Consider the following 16,731-nt stretch of genomic DNA (forward strand, 5'->3'; position numbering starts at 1 on the left):
AACTGCTTTATTGAAAAGCAGTCATTGACATGGAGGTCTGCTGTTCCCAGCAGGCCTCCATCCCCGTGAGTGCCCTGAGTTGCTATGGGGTCGCAAATTGCGACCCACCTCATTAATATTAATGAGGTGGGTCTTTGCGACCCGATAGCGACTCGCAGAAGGTGTCTGAGACACCTTTCTGCATAGCAAATTGCGACTTTCAATTTGCGAGTCGCACGGACTCGCAAATTGCAAGTCGCAATTTGCTTCTTTCCTACATCTGGCCCTAAGTCTGTCGAGGATCCGTCCCACATTTCCACTTTCCTACTGAGAGGAGTGTTCTGGACTTATAATCCGAACATTTGTGGCTCTACTCTTACGATTGCATCCACAATGACCCTTAACTCATCTTCTGAAAAACGTGGATTCTTCAACCATGACATGGTGGAAAAAAAGAAAATAAGTGATAGGGACTTACTTAACCGGGGAAGTGCAAAAGGATGTGAATGGACAAAAGTTTGTGCATGGTGTTCTATGTGATTGTGAAAAAAGGGTGCCTAATCTATGCAGTGTTTTGGACATAAGGTGCTCTGGCTTTTGTGTTTTACTTTCAAAATGGAAAGGATTGTGGTCTGTGAAGCGGTGTGTTTTATAGTAAGCTTTGCCGGTATGTCCACTGTGGCAATGTGTGTCAGCTGTGTTTTTTTCAAATTCATCTAATGTGTAGTTGTCTATTACTTTGCTGACCAAGAACTGCTGTGGTTTGGGCCACAATTGGCTGACCCCCATGAGGTTCCACCACTGCGACTATGTACTTGTAATATGCTTGGTGGTTGGTCGCTGTGCTGATGGTGCTGGAGGTCGGACCTCCTATTTCCAGGCCGTCCTGCCACTGGTGGTCTCCCTTTTTTTTGCTTGGCACTTGGCGGTCCTGCTTGTGCAACTAGTATTAGGGTGGCCTGAAAGACCACCAACATGGAGGTCTGGTGGTGCGACCGCCACACTTCTAATCGGGCCCATAGTGTATCAAAATGTTTAAAAAAGTGATTTTGCAAAACACGATTCTCATTCACGTTGAAAATAGGTTGCAACCATTATCCATTATTTTGTGACAAATCTATTGCACAAAATGTCATTAGAAAACAGGAGAATGTCTGGAACACATCAGATTCTTATCTTTCAATTATCCTTCTACACAATTTTCAGTAAAAATAATTCTTCTAATATTAGGAATATTACATCTAAAAAGTATGCTCACCTTATCAACTCCATGTTAAGAAAAACTGAAAAGTAAAAAGTGAAATAAACATGAATATATGCCACACCTGAGATCATCTAATATAACCAAACTCCAGCTAAGCAATCACCTGCTGTTGTCCTTGCCTTTCACAGCTTAACAACAAAGTCACAGTCTAACTGCTACATGTCAAGCTGAGCCATCCCATAGGCAATGTCAAAGTAATTTGCCAAACCATCTCCACATGGTTTGACCCCGAAAGTGAAGCCAAATACTTCCGAATGAGTTTCATATCTGCTTTACAACTTCAACTTTTCAGAAAATTCAGACAGAGCAAGTTATTTTGTTCCCAGATTGACAGAAGAGAACGTTTTTTTAAATCAGATTTACTTATATTGAAACCCTGTCTTCCAAATGTAAAAGTTAATTGTTGTTAACATTAATGATTGTCGAAAACAAATGTCCTAACTTAATAGTTCAATATAATTTGAAGCACAATCATTATTTTATACCCTAAAATCCAGACTTCATACTTGAACTCTCTCTAGGTGGGTAAGAAATTTCAGAGCATATTGTCCTTATCACACTTCTAAAGTGGACTCCACATAATTAGAGATAAGCACCATAAACATGAAGGACATCTGAAATCCTACCACTTCACATGATCCCACTTCTAATTTCTAAATCTGGAAACTCTCAATCTCTCTATTATCCAAAGCAACCACTAATCATTGTATCCCAGTTTCTCCACAACAACAAAAAAATAAAAATATATTTAACAGGTCAACATCGTGTTATTTTCTAAATTCCAGGCATCACGCTCAAACACCCTCTAGAAGAGGTGAGAAATCTGACAACATTTTGTCAGTACCACGCTACCAAGGTGGATTCCAGATCATCAGAGATCACTGCCATAGACATGATGGACCCCGAAGTCCTACCTCTTCTCATGAGCCCACTCTAAAAATTAAGAAATGGAAACTCTTGATCTCTCTATTTCAAAAACAACTATTGATCATTAAATCCATGTTTCTCCACAGCACAAATCTATTAATATGGCTGCCAAAAAAGTTCAATTTAATGCACAAGCCAAAAGTATATTTAATAGACTTTCTAAACTCCATACACGTACATTGTTACTTGAACCCCTCCTGGATGAGGTAAGAAATCTCAAAACACTACCTCATTACCACACTTCCAAAGCAAAAACTTTGCACACCTCCAATAGGTATTCAAACCTTCCAAAATTACCACCGTGAATCCAATGTATTCCTGGGATTTCGATGTTTTTCAGTTTCTCAAATCTACAAATCTACAAATCCCTATTTTCTCAGTCTCTGCTTTCACAACCATGAATCATTAAATCATAATTCCTCTCAGAGTAATGTGTATAATTATCTATCCAATTTAAGTCCTAGTTGCACAATTTTACATTTTTTTAAATCCAAAAAGACTCTCTTATTCTGACTTTTTTCTCTGTATTCCCACCTCTTCTATCAGGAACTATGTGTTAAATACCATAAAAGCTGATCCTGTCGAATTCAGACAGAAACTTCCCTTTTTTTAAATGTGTCACCATGGATAATTTAATATCATTATTTTTGATCACTCTGATGTGCTCTTTCCATCTATCCCCATGTTTCCGTGTTGTAGAGCCAGCACATTGTCCATTGAAAATGCATCCTACAATAAAACACAATTTGAAGTGTTGCAATTAATAGATGACAAGATTGCAGATTATTAGTTGTGTCAGAAAAAAAAGTGTTGGCAGATGCATACTTGTAACAAATGCAATTTCCACCTTCATTACAACCTCTTGGTTTTTCTGGAAACCATTTTTGAACATCAGAAATAGACTCTGAAAACTCTTTATACTTAATAGTTTACTTGCACTTAACAGAGTTTTTAAGTGCGGGCGCCTTCTTAAAAGTAATCAAAGGTTTTGCTGAATAAGAATCTAGAAATTTCTAGTTCAAGAGAGAGAACCGTCCAATGTTTTGAAAGATTTCTGTAAATTATATTAGAACATTAGAACGCTGGCAGCTCCATTTAAAACAATGGAGTGCTGCGGGCTTTTACTGGCCGGTAAAAGCCCGCAGCGCCAACATTCCAATGCTCGCTTTGTTCACAGCAACAGCTGTGAACAAAGCCTCACAGAGCCCAAAGGGATTTTAATCCCCTCGGGCTCCGTGAACAATTTGTTTTATTTAATAGAACATTCTGCCCTGAGTGGCAGAATGTTCTAATAGCCTTAGAACCCGCCGTAGCGGGCTCTACCGGCTATTAAAGGCCCGCTCCCGCGTTAAATGCCCGAGCCGAAGGCGAGGGCATTTAACAAGGGAAAGGGCCTTTAATAGCCGGTAGAGCCCGCTACGGCGGGTTCTAAGGCTATATTGTTACCTCCACTGTATGTTGTAATGAACCTCACATCATCTTTCTTAATGCTCGATTTTCTTTAACTTTACCCTTCAACAATTCATCTATAGTCATTTTGTTTGCTTGCTTGCTGGCAAGATTCAAAACTGTAACATCACAGCCCCTCTGAAGAAATTGCTCTGTGTTCAAACCTGCCTGTTTCTCATATTCATGATGTAAGCTACAGTTTTGCCTGGCTCTTAAAAATTCTCCATAAGTGATATTGTTAATTTGTCTCTTTAATTGACGTGAGCGAAGATGTAAAAACACATTTGATGATGTTGACTTTCTATATAATCTTGAAGCCAGTCTCTCTGCATTCACATATAATTCTAAATCTAAAGAATAAATATTAGTTCGGCTATATTCAAGACTTAGAGTAGCATTGAATCTGTCACTTCAAAAAGCCCTGTCCAGGCATTTTTCCTCTCATACAACCCCTTAAAGAGGTCAGCATAAGAGTAAATAAACCCAGAACCTATTACTGTTTCTTTCTGCTATTTATACTGTTGATAGAAATCGGCAGACACCACCACCATGTGGTTGACTAATATGTGTTTGTATGTGTGTCAAGAAATAAGTGCAGGCGCTAAGCACTGTCAAATGATCGCACAAATTAAGCATGGCCATGCAGCACAGTCTGCACAACAAGCAGCACCTGTTAAAGGCATGGCAAAATTAGACAGTGGTCATACATTTGAAGGAGCATTACAGCTTCACAATAGTTTGAATAAAGTTAGAGATAAAAATAAAAAGATTGGGTGGCAGGGAACGAAGGAGGAATGGAAATTAGAGGGAAGGCATTGTCAAAAAAGGTGGCAAAGAAATTGAAAATATTGATAGACACCCTCGAATAGAGAGTGAGAGAATGAAGTGGAGAAAGATTAAAGATAATGAGGAGATTCATGAGGATAAGGCTGGTAGAAAAATTGAGAGGAGTGTAAAGAAAGAGAGGGGAAGAGAAAAATGAATAAAAAGAGGGTAGATGCAGAATGAGAGGATATAAAAGTGGGCACAAAGGCAGACAAAAATGAAGTGTATACAAAAGTGAAAGAGAAGAAAGAACAGAAGTGTGAAAAGGAAAGGGAGGGAAAGGGAAAAGGAAAGTAAAAATAAACTACTGCAAACAAGAAAGACGAAATGACAAAAAGAGGATAGTACAGAGAGTAAATGAAAAATCAGGAGAGGTGGCATAAATGAAGAGAAGGGAAGGGAAGGGAGCTTGAGAATCAAGAATTAGAACCGGAGGTGTGGAAAGAAATGGGAAAGAGAACAAAAGAATGGAATGACACAGGAACAAAGGGAGGAAATGACAGAGTGAAAGAGATAGCAAGCAGAGAGAACGCCCCGGTTACTGTCTAGTTTTGGGTGAGGTGCAAACACCTGGAAGGCAGTGCAATATGGGGCACTTAAAAGTTATTTGAATCAGGTGCGCTTTGAGCTTTGCCCATGGGCATGTCTTCCATTAGATGCAGGAGGCCAGAGGCACTAGGGCCCAGAGGCCTGATTATTTCTGTATTTACTAATTCAAACAGCGGTGTGAGGTCCCATTTCCTTTCAAGCACTAGGGTCCATTACACAGTGGCTACGCCACAATTTTTCAGTTCCTCGTTCCGAGGATAGATAGTTATGAGATAATGCATGCACATGCCCCAGAGTAAGAGCATGGATGTAAAAATAGCGCATTAAGGTGCATCTTCTAGTGAAAAAACCCAAAACAACTCAAGCAACAGATGAAGACAGTGTGGTTATTGGTTGCATGCATATCCAGCGCATTTCATTGTTTGCTTTACACTGCTAACAGAGTTTTTGCTGATTTAGCAGTATGCAATTTTTCATTCATTCACTCCGGAAGGTGTTTGTCACGCTATGAAAATAATTGGTCATTTAAATTAACACTAGGGCAACGGGATTGGAAAGGTGAACACCTGCCATTCTTCTGCAGTGTTACACCCCCAAACTATCATTCTGTTGTCTGGCTTGATATGGATAACAGGTGGTGCCTCACTGCACCACACAAAATAGTCGAAATGTATTAAAACACAAGTTTATACTTTTTCGCAGCTAACCTCATAAATTTGCATTCTTTTGTGACAAGTTGCCAACACCTTATATAACATTGCGGCTTTTACGTTTGTTTCTCGTTACATGGAAAAGCAGCAGGAAAGTTGTGACTGTTAGCGCGTTGGGCCTTAATAAGGAAACTTGCAAGGGGGCACGTATAGGTTGATCAAACTTTTGACTTGTTCAAGATGTTCTTACTATAGTTCCAGAACAGAAACAAGTATCAATACGTAATAATCAATAATCATTAATCAGATCAATAATCAAAAATCAATGGAGTTAGTAATTGTCACACATATTAAAAATGCTAAAGTCATGTAGATTAATCTCCAAATCAAATCAAACGCGATTAATAATTTCTGTTAACCAAAAAGTCACAAGAAACATAATCTAATCAAAGATTAAATTACAATGCATTCTAAAGCATCAGCACAAATCATTAGTAAAGTCAGCTTGAATAGTACTGCATAATCCATAGAGTCCAGCAAAATAATTAGTCAACCATTTGTCTCTGCAAATTGTCAGTCATCATGTAGATAACCTCAACTAACCCAAATTAGCATCAGCATGTGGGGTTTCATGCAAACAATTTAAAACACAAATTTAGAAAACATCTACAATAAACTATTAAGGTGCAAATCGTTTGTGCAGCGCTGCTTGCACCACCAACTGAAGTAGCCTTTCAAACCTATCTAAGGCCTGCTAGCCTAGGGCCTTCATGCACAGTTTTTTGTGACAGGGACCGGGCATCTAAACTCCCCTTTTACTACATGTAAGTCACCCCTACGGTAGGCCCTAGCTACCCTTATGGACAGGGTGCTATGTATGTAGAAGGCAAGACATGTGTCTGGTTGCATGGCCTGTCCTGGTAGTGACAAACACCATATTTGGTTTCTCACTGCTGTAAGTGCTGTCTTCTCATAGGATTGCATTGGAAATGCCCCACCTTATGTCTAGTGAGAAATGCTGCTTACTGGTTTAGGTGGATTTTTTTTATTATCATTACAGAAATGTCACTTCTAGAAAGTGAGCATTTCTATCTGCTTATGACTGTGGTGTTTTGCAGCTTGACTCCAATCCACGTCTGACGAGAGTGACAGTTGGGCTTTGTGCATACTTTTTAGACAGCTTGTACACAGGGAGGGTGGAGTTGTCACAGAGGAGCATCTGCATTTTGAATGGTCTTCCTGGGCTAAGAGAAGGGAAAGCGGGGCACACATGCATTTGTAAAGGCTGTGCCCTGGCCTCACACAAAGGGCTTGTTAACCCCCAACTGATGTTTGCGCCTGTGCTTGAGGAGAGATGGTACTCCCAGAACCAGCTGGAACTGGTTGGAACCTCCTCTCCCCCTCTTTGCTATACCTTTGCAAAATGTAGTGTAAGTACAGAGGATTTGTCCTCACAGTTTGGAGTCAGTCTGGACTTTAAACATGCTTGTAACTGGACACAGAATCCTGCTGGAGGGACTCACCAGGAACCACATTGGACTGTTGCTGCTATGCTGACCTGTGATCTGCTGGATCATTTGGAGGAACTGCCACTGTCTGCATCCCCCTTTGTGTTGGCCTGCTGCTGGGCCCTGCCACCTTATGCTCCATCTTTTGTGTCCCCCTGGGGTCTGGGTGCTGTGACCCCTGACCCCTGCCATCACCTGCTGCAGCACATGAGGTATGCTGCTCTGGCTCCCCTTTCTGAGGGGCTTAGCGCCTGGTGATCACCTGTTCTTTTAATTAATGAGCACCTTGAGAAACACTTGACTTCACTGCACCCTGTGATTTGTGAGCGCTTGCCGAGTTGAACTGTATCCTGCGCTTTTTAAGCGCTTGCGGACGTGAAGGAGTTCACCTCCATGACCCGGATGTTTCAGAAAGGACAAGCATGTTGAAAGCATGCTGCCCCACATGCCTCCAGGGCACAAGAACAAGAAAAACAGGAGCAGGAACACTCCAGAAAGTGTCCCCGGGGCATGGGAGACTGTCAAGAAGCACCCCTTAGGCACAAGCAGGAATCCACTTCTGGAGTGTTAGAATTGGGGTCTTTGGTTGGCAGTCAGGTTACCCCCTGTCCAAGCAAGGACCCTCACTCTAGTCAGGGTAAGTCACACACAATCCAAATTATCCTGTGCCCACCCTCTGGTAGCTTGGCTCTGAGCAGTCAGGCTTAACTTAGAGGTCAGTGTGTAAAGTATTTGTGCAATAAATCATACAATAACACCATATAGCACCACAAAAATACCCCACACAGTGTTAATTTTTATCTGGATAAATGCAGGTCAAAACAATTAAAATGCAATAAGTATATGTTGAGATATCACTGGAAAGTGATGTAAAGTGTCTTAAGTCTTTTAAAAGCAAAGTCTCCTTCAAGCACAAAGTACCTGGTTCGCGTGAAAAATCTCCGCAAAGAACCGCAGAGGAGGAGATGTGTGGAAACAATGGTGTTTACATCGATTTCTTGGGCCGCACACGGCTATGCGTCGTTTAATTTTCATATGGGGATGGCTGTGCGTCGATTTCCGGCACTCAGTCGTGGATCCTCTTTGGGTTGTGGGGTTTACAGATGCCCTGGGGATGATGCGTGGATTTCCTGCGCTGGCAGGACGAAGTCACAGGACCTGCGTCGATCTGCTGGGTGTTGCGTCTAATTTTCTACCGCACAGCAGGCGCTGCGTTGATTCCTCTCTGGAAGTCAGTCTGCGTCGTTCCGGCTTGGCTGTGCATCTATTCAGTGGGCTGTGTGTTGAATTTTCAGTCACTACGCTGGCACTACGTCGATCTTCTTGTTGCAAAGTCGGGGCTGCATTGATCCGGTTCAGCGTGCGGTAAAATTTTCACCACGGTGCAGGCTGTGCGTCATTTCTGGCAGGCTGTACATCGAATTTCACAGCACAAGGAGTCCTTCTTGTAGAAATGAAGTGTTTTTGGTCTTGAGACTTCAGGGAACAGGAGGCCAGCTCTATCCAAGCCCTTCTAGAACACTTCTTCACCACAGCCAGAGAGCAGCAAGGCAGCAGGGCAACAGCAAGGCAGCAGTCCTTCACAGAAAAGAGACAGGTGAATCCTTTGAGCAGCCTGGCAGTTCTTCTTGGCAGGATGCAGGTTCTGGTTCAAGTTTCTTCTCCAGGAAGTGTCTGAGTTGGTAGGGGCAGAGGCCCTGTTTAAATACCCAAATTAATCTTTGAAGTGAGGGAGACTTCAAAGAGTGGCTTAGAAGTGCACAAGGTCCCCTTTCAGTGCACTCTTGTCTGCCAGGGCCCCAGTAGGGGGGGTGGCAGTCCTTTGAGTGAGGGCAGGCTACTGTCCTTTGACATGCAAGTGTCAGGCCCTCCACCCTCCCAGCCCAGGAAGACCCATTCAAAATGCAGATGTATGCAAGTGAGGCTGAATATCCTGTGTTTGGCGTGTGTCTGAGTGAATGCTCAAGGAGCTGTCAACTAAACCCAGCCAGACGTGGATTGGAAGGCACAGAAGGATTTAAGTGTAGAGAAATGCTCACTTTCTAAAAAATAGCATTTCTAAAATAGTAATAAAAAATCCAACTTTACCAGTCAGCAGGACTTTGTGTCACCATTCTGGCCATACTAAATATGACCTTCCTACTCCTTTCAGATCAGCAGCTACCACTCCAATAATGTATGAGGGCAGCCCCAATGTTAGCCTACGAAGGAAGCAGGCCTCACAGCAGTGTAAAAACGAATTTAGGAGTTTTACACTACTAGGACATGTAAACTAAACATGTACATGTCCTGCCTTTTGCCTACACAGCACCCTGCTCAATGGGTTACCTAGGGCATACCTTAAAGGTGTCTTATATAAAGAAAAGGGGGAGTTTTAAACTTGGCAAGCACTTTTAAATGCCAAGTCAAATTGGCAGTGAAACTGCACACACAGGCCTTGCAATGGCATGCCTGAGAAAAGGTCAAGGGGCTACTTAAGTGGGTGGCACAATCAGTGCTGCAGGGTCACTAGTAGCATTTAATCTATAGGCCCTGGGCACATATAGTGCACTCTACCAGGGACTTATAAGTAAATTAAATAGTCCAGTTGGGTATGATCCAATGTTACCATGTTTCAGGAGAGAGCATATGCACGTTATCACTGATTAGCCATGGAAAAGTGCGCAGAGTCCTAAAGCCAGCAAAAATGAGGTCAGAAAAAGAGAAGGAGGAAGGCAAAAAGTCTGGGAATGACCCTGCAGAAAGGCCATTTTTAACATGGAGCTTGAGTCGAGTGCGGCCATGCCGCAGTGACAGAGGAGCCGGCCTACTCTGCAGGTGTTGGAGAGACTTCCCCGGAGCTCTGTTGCTTGAGTGGATGAAAGAAGCAGCCCTGGGCGTGCTCCCCATGAGGATCACGGCGTTCCTGTAGGCTCCTGGCAAGTGCTGCACTGGAGAAGCAGGACACAGAAGGGCGAGGTTGAATCCCTCTCCCCCTGTCCCTGCACTAGGAGCAGGAATGCTCCAGTAGTGATTTGGGCCCTTTTTCATTTCTGCTATGCCCCCCCCCCAGTGAAGGCTGGTCGTGGCCCGGGAGATACCCGCAGAGATCGTAGGCACCCAGACAGGGCACATGCCTCAGGAGGGCCCCTGTATAAGAGTGGAGGGGTGCATGCCACCCCGCTCCATCCAAACATAATTCTGGCCCCCATTAGGTGAGGAGGGGCGCAGGGGGGCCCCAGTTTTCTTCGTGGCACTGGAGGTTCCTACTCCATAAAAAGACAGATACTTTTTGTGGCATTTGAACGGATATGTTTGCTGCTCATGCCTTGCCTGTATTTTCCTAATGTTCGTTTTATGGGCATGCTGGAATATTAAGTTAACCTGTTCCTTTTTATGATGTGCCATATATTTGCTAAATGTCCCTGTTATGGGCATTCTATGCAAATATGTTTTCCTGACTTGCCATAGGTTTTCTAATGTTCCTGGGATGGACATGTATGATACTTTCATGACAAGTGCATTTCTATAGTAATGTTTTCCTGGCGACTGCTTATATGACAGAATAATGAGTAACCTGTGTCTTATATGTGAGTTTTGCTGCTTTCTTCAGAATAATAGTACCGTGTAATGTTCTAACAACTACTTGGGTAGCAGGGTATTACTGACATGTTGCGTTTGGTCGAATGATGTTGTGTACAATACACTTTATTTTTATATAACTTGGTGCTGTGTTTCCTTTGTGGTGGTGATAGTGCGTCACATGTGTTGTGTGTGTTGTACAAACCCTTTACACATTGCCTCTGGGATAGGCCTGACTGCTCGTGCCAAGCTACCAAGGGGGTGAGAAGGAATTATCTTGGGTGTGTAACTCCCTCGCCCTGTCTAGAGTAGGTGGGTTCTGCCTGGCTTAGGTACATATCCTAACCAGCCAGAAACCCCATTTCTCACACTGGTTGTCAGCGGTGAGGATAGAACTTGTGCTTTCACAATACCATTGTGACTCACTGTTGCCCCACAAACTGTATTTTAGCCCATCTCATGTTTTGGTTCTCCTGATTTTCTGTCATTGGTCATTTTTCCTGTTTTCATTTCTTTCGCTTGGATATTTGTGTTGTCATACTTGTGTTTACTGTACCTTTTCAAAATTGGGCCAACCTTTAACCTAAAGGTTCTTGCAATTTTACACACAGGAGGAATTAAAGGAGTTCTGTAGAGAGAGAGGACTGCCAGAGTGCGGAGACCTCAGGAGATCTCTGAGTTACTTTCAAAGGTTTGTGACAAATGCCCAGGGGAAGAGTGTGCCTAGGGGGTACTCAGAGGATCCTGAATGTAGTGAGGATTTCCAATGGGAGGGTTCCCAGACCTCGTCCCTAGTGAGCAGTGAAAAACATGACTACGAGGGTGATAATAACTGGGTGAGGACTCCAGATGACAGGGAAGGCCCCAGTGAAATGGAGTCCCTTGCCGGGTCCAGTGTAAGAAGCAGGGTCACCTCTCATCCTTTGTCGTCTGATAAGCTAAGAGATAGGCGGGAAGAGAGGGACCTAAAGTTGCAGCTAGCGTGCCTGGCTGTGGAAGAGAGAAGCGATGAGGTGGAAAAGACCTTGGTGCAGGAGGGGCAGAGAGGGCCTTTGCCAGAGAGATAATCGCTGTTGAGCAGTCTGAAGGGTCTGGGCTCACCAACACTGCAGGTGAAGTCCAGTAGTGGCAGCAATGTAGAGTGCAGTAGCAAGGATGATCTTCACACACCCACTGATCAGGTACCTAAGTTCCAAGAGGGGGGTGACATACGCCAGTGGTTGGAACATGAGAGGCCTCTGGTAGAGCCGAGGATCCCTGAGGAGGATTTGGGGACTGCCCAAGGGAGCTATAATCCGGAAGAGGTGAGGGATGCCCTACTGGCTCTGGAAGGGAGCAACAGGATGGGGTATTCCACCATGAAGGACGCACTGATTGTGAAGTATGGTTTTTCCCTTAAGGAATACTGAAAGAGCTTCAGAAGCTGTAAGAAACTGTCCCACTAGTCTTCAGAGGAGTTCATGGAGGATTGCTGCATGGCACTAAAGCCCTCATTACAACCCTGGCGGTCGATGATAAAGTGGTGGTAATACAACCAACAGACTGATGCTAACTACCGCCAAATTATGACCATCGCGGTGAGAACTCAGATAGGCAGCCACTTTACCACACCGACCACCAGTGCGGATACAACAGCCACCAAGGCGGTTGCCGCCTACAGCCAGGTTGAAATCATTGTTCCACCCACCATATTAAGACCCTGGAACCGCCACCTTTTCTAGGGCGGTACCAACGACATCAAAAGCCTGGCGGAAACACTGGACAGAAGGGAAAGGACTCACCTTTGGAAACACAGGGAAGAACCACGCCACCATGGAGCCTGAACTTCAAATACTCCCAATGATTTTCTACGTCCTGCTCCACCACAAACACCAACGATGGCGAAGACGACCACGGTGGATACAGCTGCCTAGCACACAGGGGAGAGAGGGAGGAAAAAGAGAGTGTCACACACACACTCACAACACACACACCCACCCCCAACACCATACACACATACAGCTCTAGTAATAAAACTTATTTACCCTGTACCCCTGAGGAATAATGCTAGGACAACAGGATTGTGCAAAAGGTGAGTGTAATAATAACAACACAGTAGAAAAACAAAAATGCAATGAAATGGTATTTACATATGTACAGTTCAAGGGACACTGCCCAGTCCATATTGTGCGTGGGCCACAGTGCCACAGGCCAAAGTCCAAGGCCCCACTAGTCATCTGCACCAACATGGAGAGAACACTGCAGGGCATCATTTGGAAAAAGAGGCAGGCACCTCAGGGCGACGGGGAACGGGGGGCACCTCAGCCGGCAGATGGAACAACATCACTGGTTCTGGAGGGGGCAACATGCCCTGTGCTTGGTCCTGGGGAGTGCAGGGCCACCTCTCAAGTGGGTGACTTGCCCATATGCTCTGGAGGGAGAACCATGCCCTGTGCTTGGTCCTGGGGATGGCCAAGCCACAGTCTCTCAAGTGAGTGACTTGCCTACATGCCCTGGAGGGGGCAAAATGCCATGTGATCTTGATTCTGGGGAGTGCAAGGCCACAGTCTCTCAAGTGGGTGTCTTACCCACTGGTTCTGGAGGGGGCATCATTCCCTGTGCGCTTGATCCTGGGGAGGCTGGGTTTGGGGGGTGTTGGATTTTGCCCTTTTGCAAGGTCATCCCCTATCTTTATGCCTCCTATTTATTCTGACCTGTTTCTGTTGGCTTTTGAACTCTGAGCACTTTACCACTGCTAACCAGTGCTAAAGTGCATATGCTCTCTGTAAATTGTATGGTTGATTGGTTTATCCATGATTGGCATATTTGCTTTACTAGTAAGTCCCTAGTAAAGTGCACTAGAGGTGTCAGGGCCTGTAAATCAAATGTTACTAGTGGGCCTGCAGCACTGGTTGTGCCACCCACATGAGTTGCCCTGTAATCATGTCTCAGACCTGCCACTGCAGTGTCTGTGTGTGCAGTTTTTAACTGTAAATTCAACTTGGCACCTGTACCCACTTGCCAGGCCTAAACCTTCACCCTAATGTAGGCCCTAGGTAGCCCTAAGGGCAGGGTGTAGTGTATGGTTAAGGTAGGTTATATAGGCCCTCATTACAACATTTAGGGGTAAGTGCTGCTTACCGCCATGCTGACTGTCGACAACATACCGTGACTGCGTGGTATACTGATATCCGTATTATGACCCACACATAGAAATCCACCACTAAACAGACACACACACAAGTCCGCCAGCCCAAAGGTCAGTGATAAAATGGCGGTACCAAGAACCAAACCATTACACCAACAGAAATACGCCCACAGCATCATGACACACGAATCACCCCTGTGGTCATTCAACTGCGGTAAACCGTTGGCGGTACACACTGCAGCGCTCAAAATACACACAAACATACAAAACAACACCACATAGGACAATTCAAACTACACACACCTGACACACATACACACCACACCCACACACCCACAATACTATAAAACACACACACACACACTACCCAGAACCCTTTGCGACCCAAAGATTTTGGCAAGTGAGAGAGAGACAAGCCAGGATCACCCACTAAATCTGAGCCAAAAAACACCATCACCCATACTCCATCTACGCACCTCACAGCACACACCCCAACACATCACCCCACACACCCTCATACATACCACTCACACTACACCCATGGCACCACAAAGACACCCCAGGTTCTCAGAGGAGGAGCTGAGGGTCATGGTGGAGGAAATCATCCTGGTAGAGCCACAGCTATTTGGATCACAGGTGCAGGAGACATCTATTGCAAGGAAGATGGAGCTATGACAGAGTCTTGGACAGGGTCAATGCCGTGGGACAGCACCCAAGAACAACGGATGACATCAGGAAGAGGTGGAACTACCTACGGGGGAAGGTACGTTCCATGGTAGCAAGACACCAGATAGCAGTGCAGAAGACTGGCGGTGGACCCCCACCTATTCCCCCACAACTAACAACATGGGAGGAGCAAGTCTTGGTGATCATGCATCCTGAGGGCCTGGCAGGAGTAGCAGGAGGACTGGACTCTGGTAAGTCAAATCTTTACTACTATATCCCTCACCCTACCTGCATGCCATCACAAACAACAACACCTACCATCACCCCACCACCTCACATATACCCCACCATCACAACCCACCCATCCCAATACCAAGGCCTGCATGCAACACCAATGCATGGACACCCATCACAGACCTGCATGAACACCCATCACCACAGCATGCACACTCGTGACAATCACTTAGCCAAAACAAGCACCACTCACACAAGCCAAAGCTGCCTTGCTAATAACAACCATAGAGGGAAACATATCCATGCACAAGATGGCACACGCAGATACAATAACACTGCATTTAAATCCCCAAAGGACCCCCACTCAACGTCACCGGAGAGGAGGTGTCAGCCACATCCAGTCCTCCCCGAAGAGGCCCACAGTGATGACAGCAGCTCTGCACACCTGGATTACGATGGCCAACCAGGCCCATCAGGGACCTCTGGACAATCGGTGACCCAGGCACAGTCCCATCCCACCACAGAGCCTCCCCCTCAGGAAACACCACCACAGCACCCACCAAGCAGGCCCATCCTTCTGTTCCCAGGACACGTCAATCAGCAGTGTGTCCACCACTACAAGCACCCCAGGCAATCCCACAAACACAGGACGACCAGGGACCTGGGGTCAGTGGCAGTGGGCACACAGTTCTGGGGACAGAGGCACAGGACAACAGGGAAGCGGGGAGGAATGCTGTGTGACAGGGGGAGGACAGGGCCAGGGACCCGACTCTCCACAAGGCACTCACCAACATCCTGGGAGCATACCACCATTCCCAGGAGACCATGGGCCAGATACTGGCCAAGCTGCAGGAGACCCAGCGGCTGCCGGAGGAACAGTACCTGGGGATTAGGGAGGACCTGAGGGACATCCACACCACCCTGGTCAACATTGCAGGGGTGCTGGCAGACATGGCCAACACCATGAGGGAGGCAGTGGCACACCAACGGGCCCCTGACACTAGCCAAACCAAAGAGCAGCCCTCCACCTCTGCCGACACTAGTGGACAGGAGGCCCCACCACAGGAACAACAGGCCACCAGCACCCCACCTCCTGCAGAAGGAGAACCATCCTGCAAATGGTCCCTGCGATCCAGGCATAAGCCAGAGAACATTGCCAAGACTTCCCCCAATAAATATGACTCTCCTGATTGTCACACTTCTGCCCCACTCTGTCACCCTGTCCACCTTGAACTGCCATTGCTCCCCTTCCTATGCCCCGTTGGACAATTAACCTGTGATACAAAGAGAATGGACTCTACCCTGCACTTTCCTCCATCAGCAACCCCTTGGAACAAAATCAAATATGGAGTCTATCAATTGTTTGTTTCACAAACCGTAAACATTGCAATTCAAATGTACTGTAATATTTACGTAGGTAAGACCTGTAGTGGCCAGCAGTAAACACACCAGGAGCCAGAGTCGGGCACAGAGATCTGAAAATAGAGATGCCAAGCTGCAATGGAAGGTGAAGTTACAGTGTCTTCCCTGTGTGTCACTGGAATTACTGTTTAATTAGTGTAGTTCTGTGGTCCACATCTTCTTCCTCTGCCTCCTCTTTGACACTGTCCACAGGCTCCACCGCTGCCACACGACTATCCCCAGGCTCATCCCTCTGCAGAAAAGGCACCTGGCATCTCAAGGCAGTGTTGTGCAACATGCAACGATGATCTGGCACACCTTCTTGGGTGAGTAGTACAAGGATGCACCTGTAAGATGGAGACACCGGAATCTGGCCTTCAGGAGGCCAAAGGTTCTCTCAATGATCCTCCTGGTTCACCCATGTGCCTCATTGTAATGTTCCTCTGCCCTTGTCCTGGAATATCTCACTGGGGTCAGTAGCCTTGAGAGGTTGGGCTAACCAGAGTCACCTGCAAATATTCGAGGGATACCTGTTAGCCACACACTCACCGTTAGGGCCAACCCCACACCCATATACCTACATCAATTGGG

This window comes from Pleurodeles waltl, chromosome 2_2 (assembly GCF_031143425.1).
Source record: "Pleurodeles waltl isolate 20211129_DDA chromosome 2_2, aPleWal1.hap1.20221129, whole genome shotgun sequence".
Classification (NCBI taxonomy): Eukaryota; Metazoa; Chordata; class Amphibia; order Caudata; family Salamandridae; genus Pleurodeles; species Pleurodeles waltl.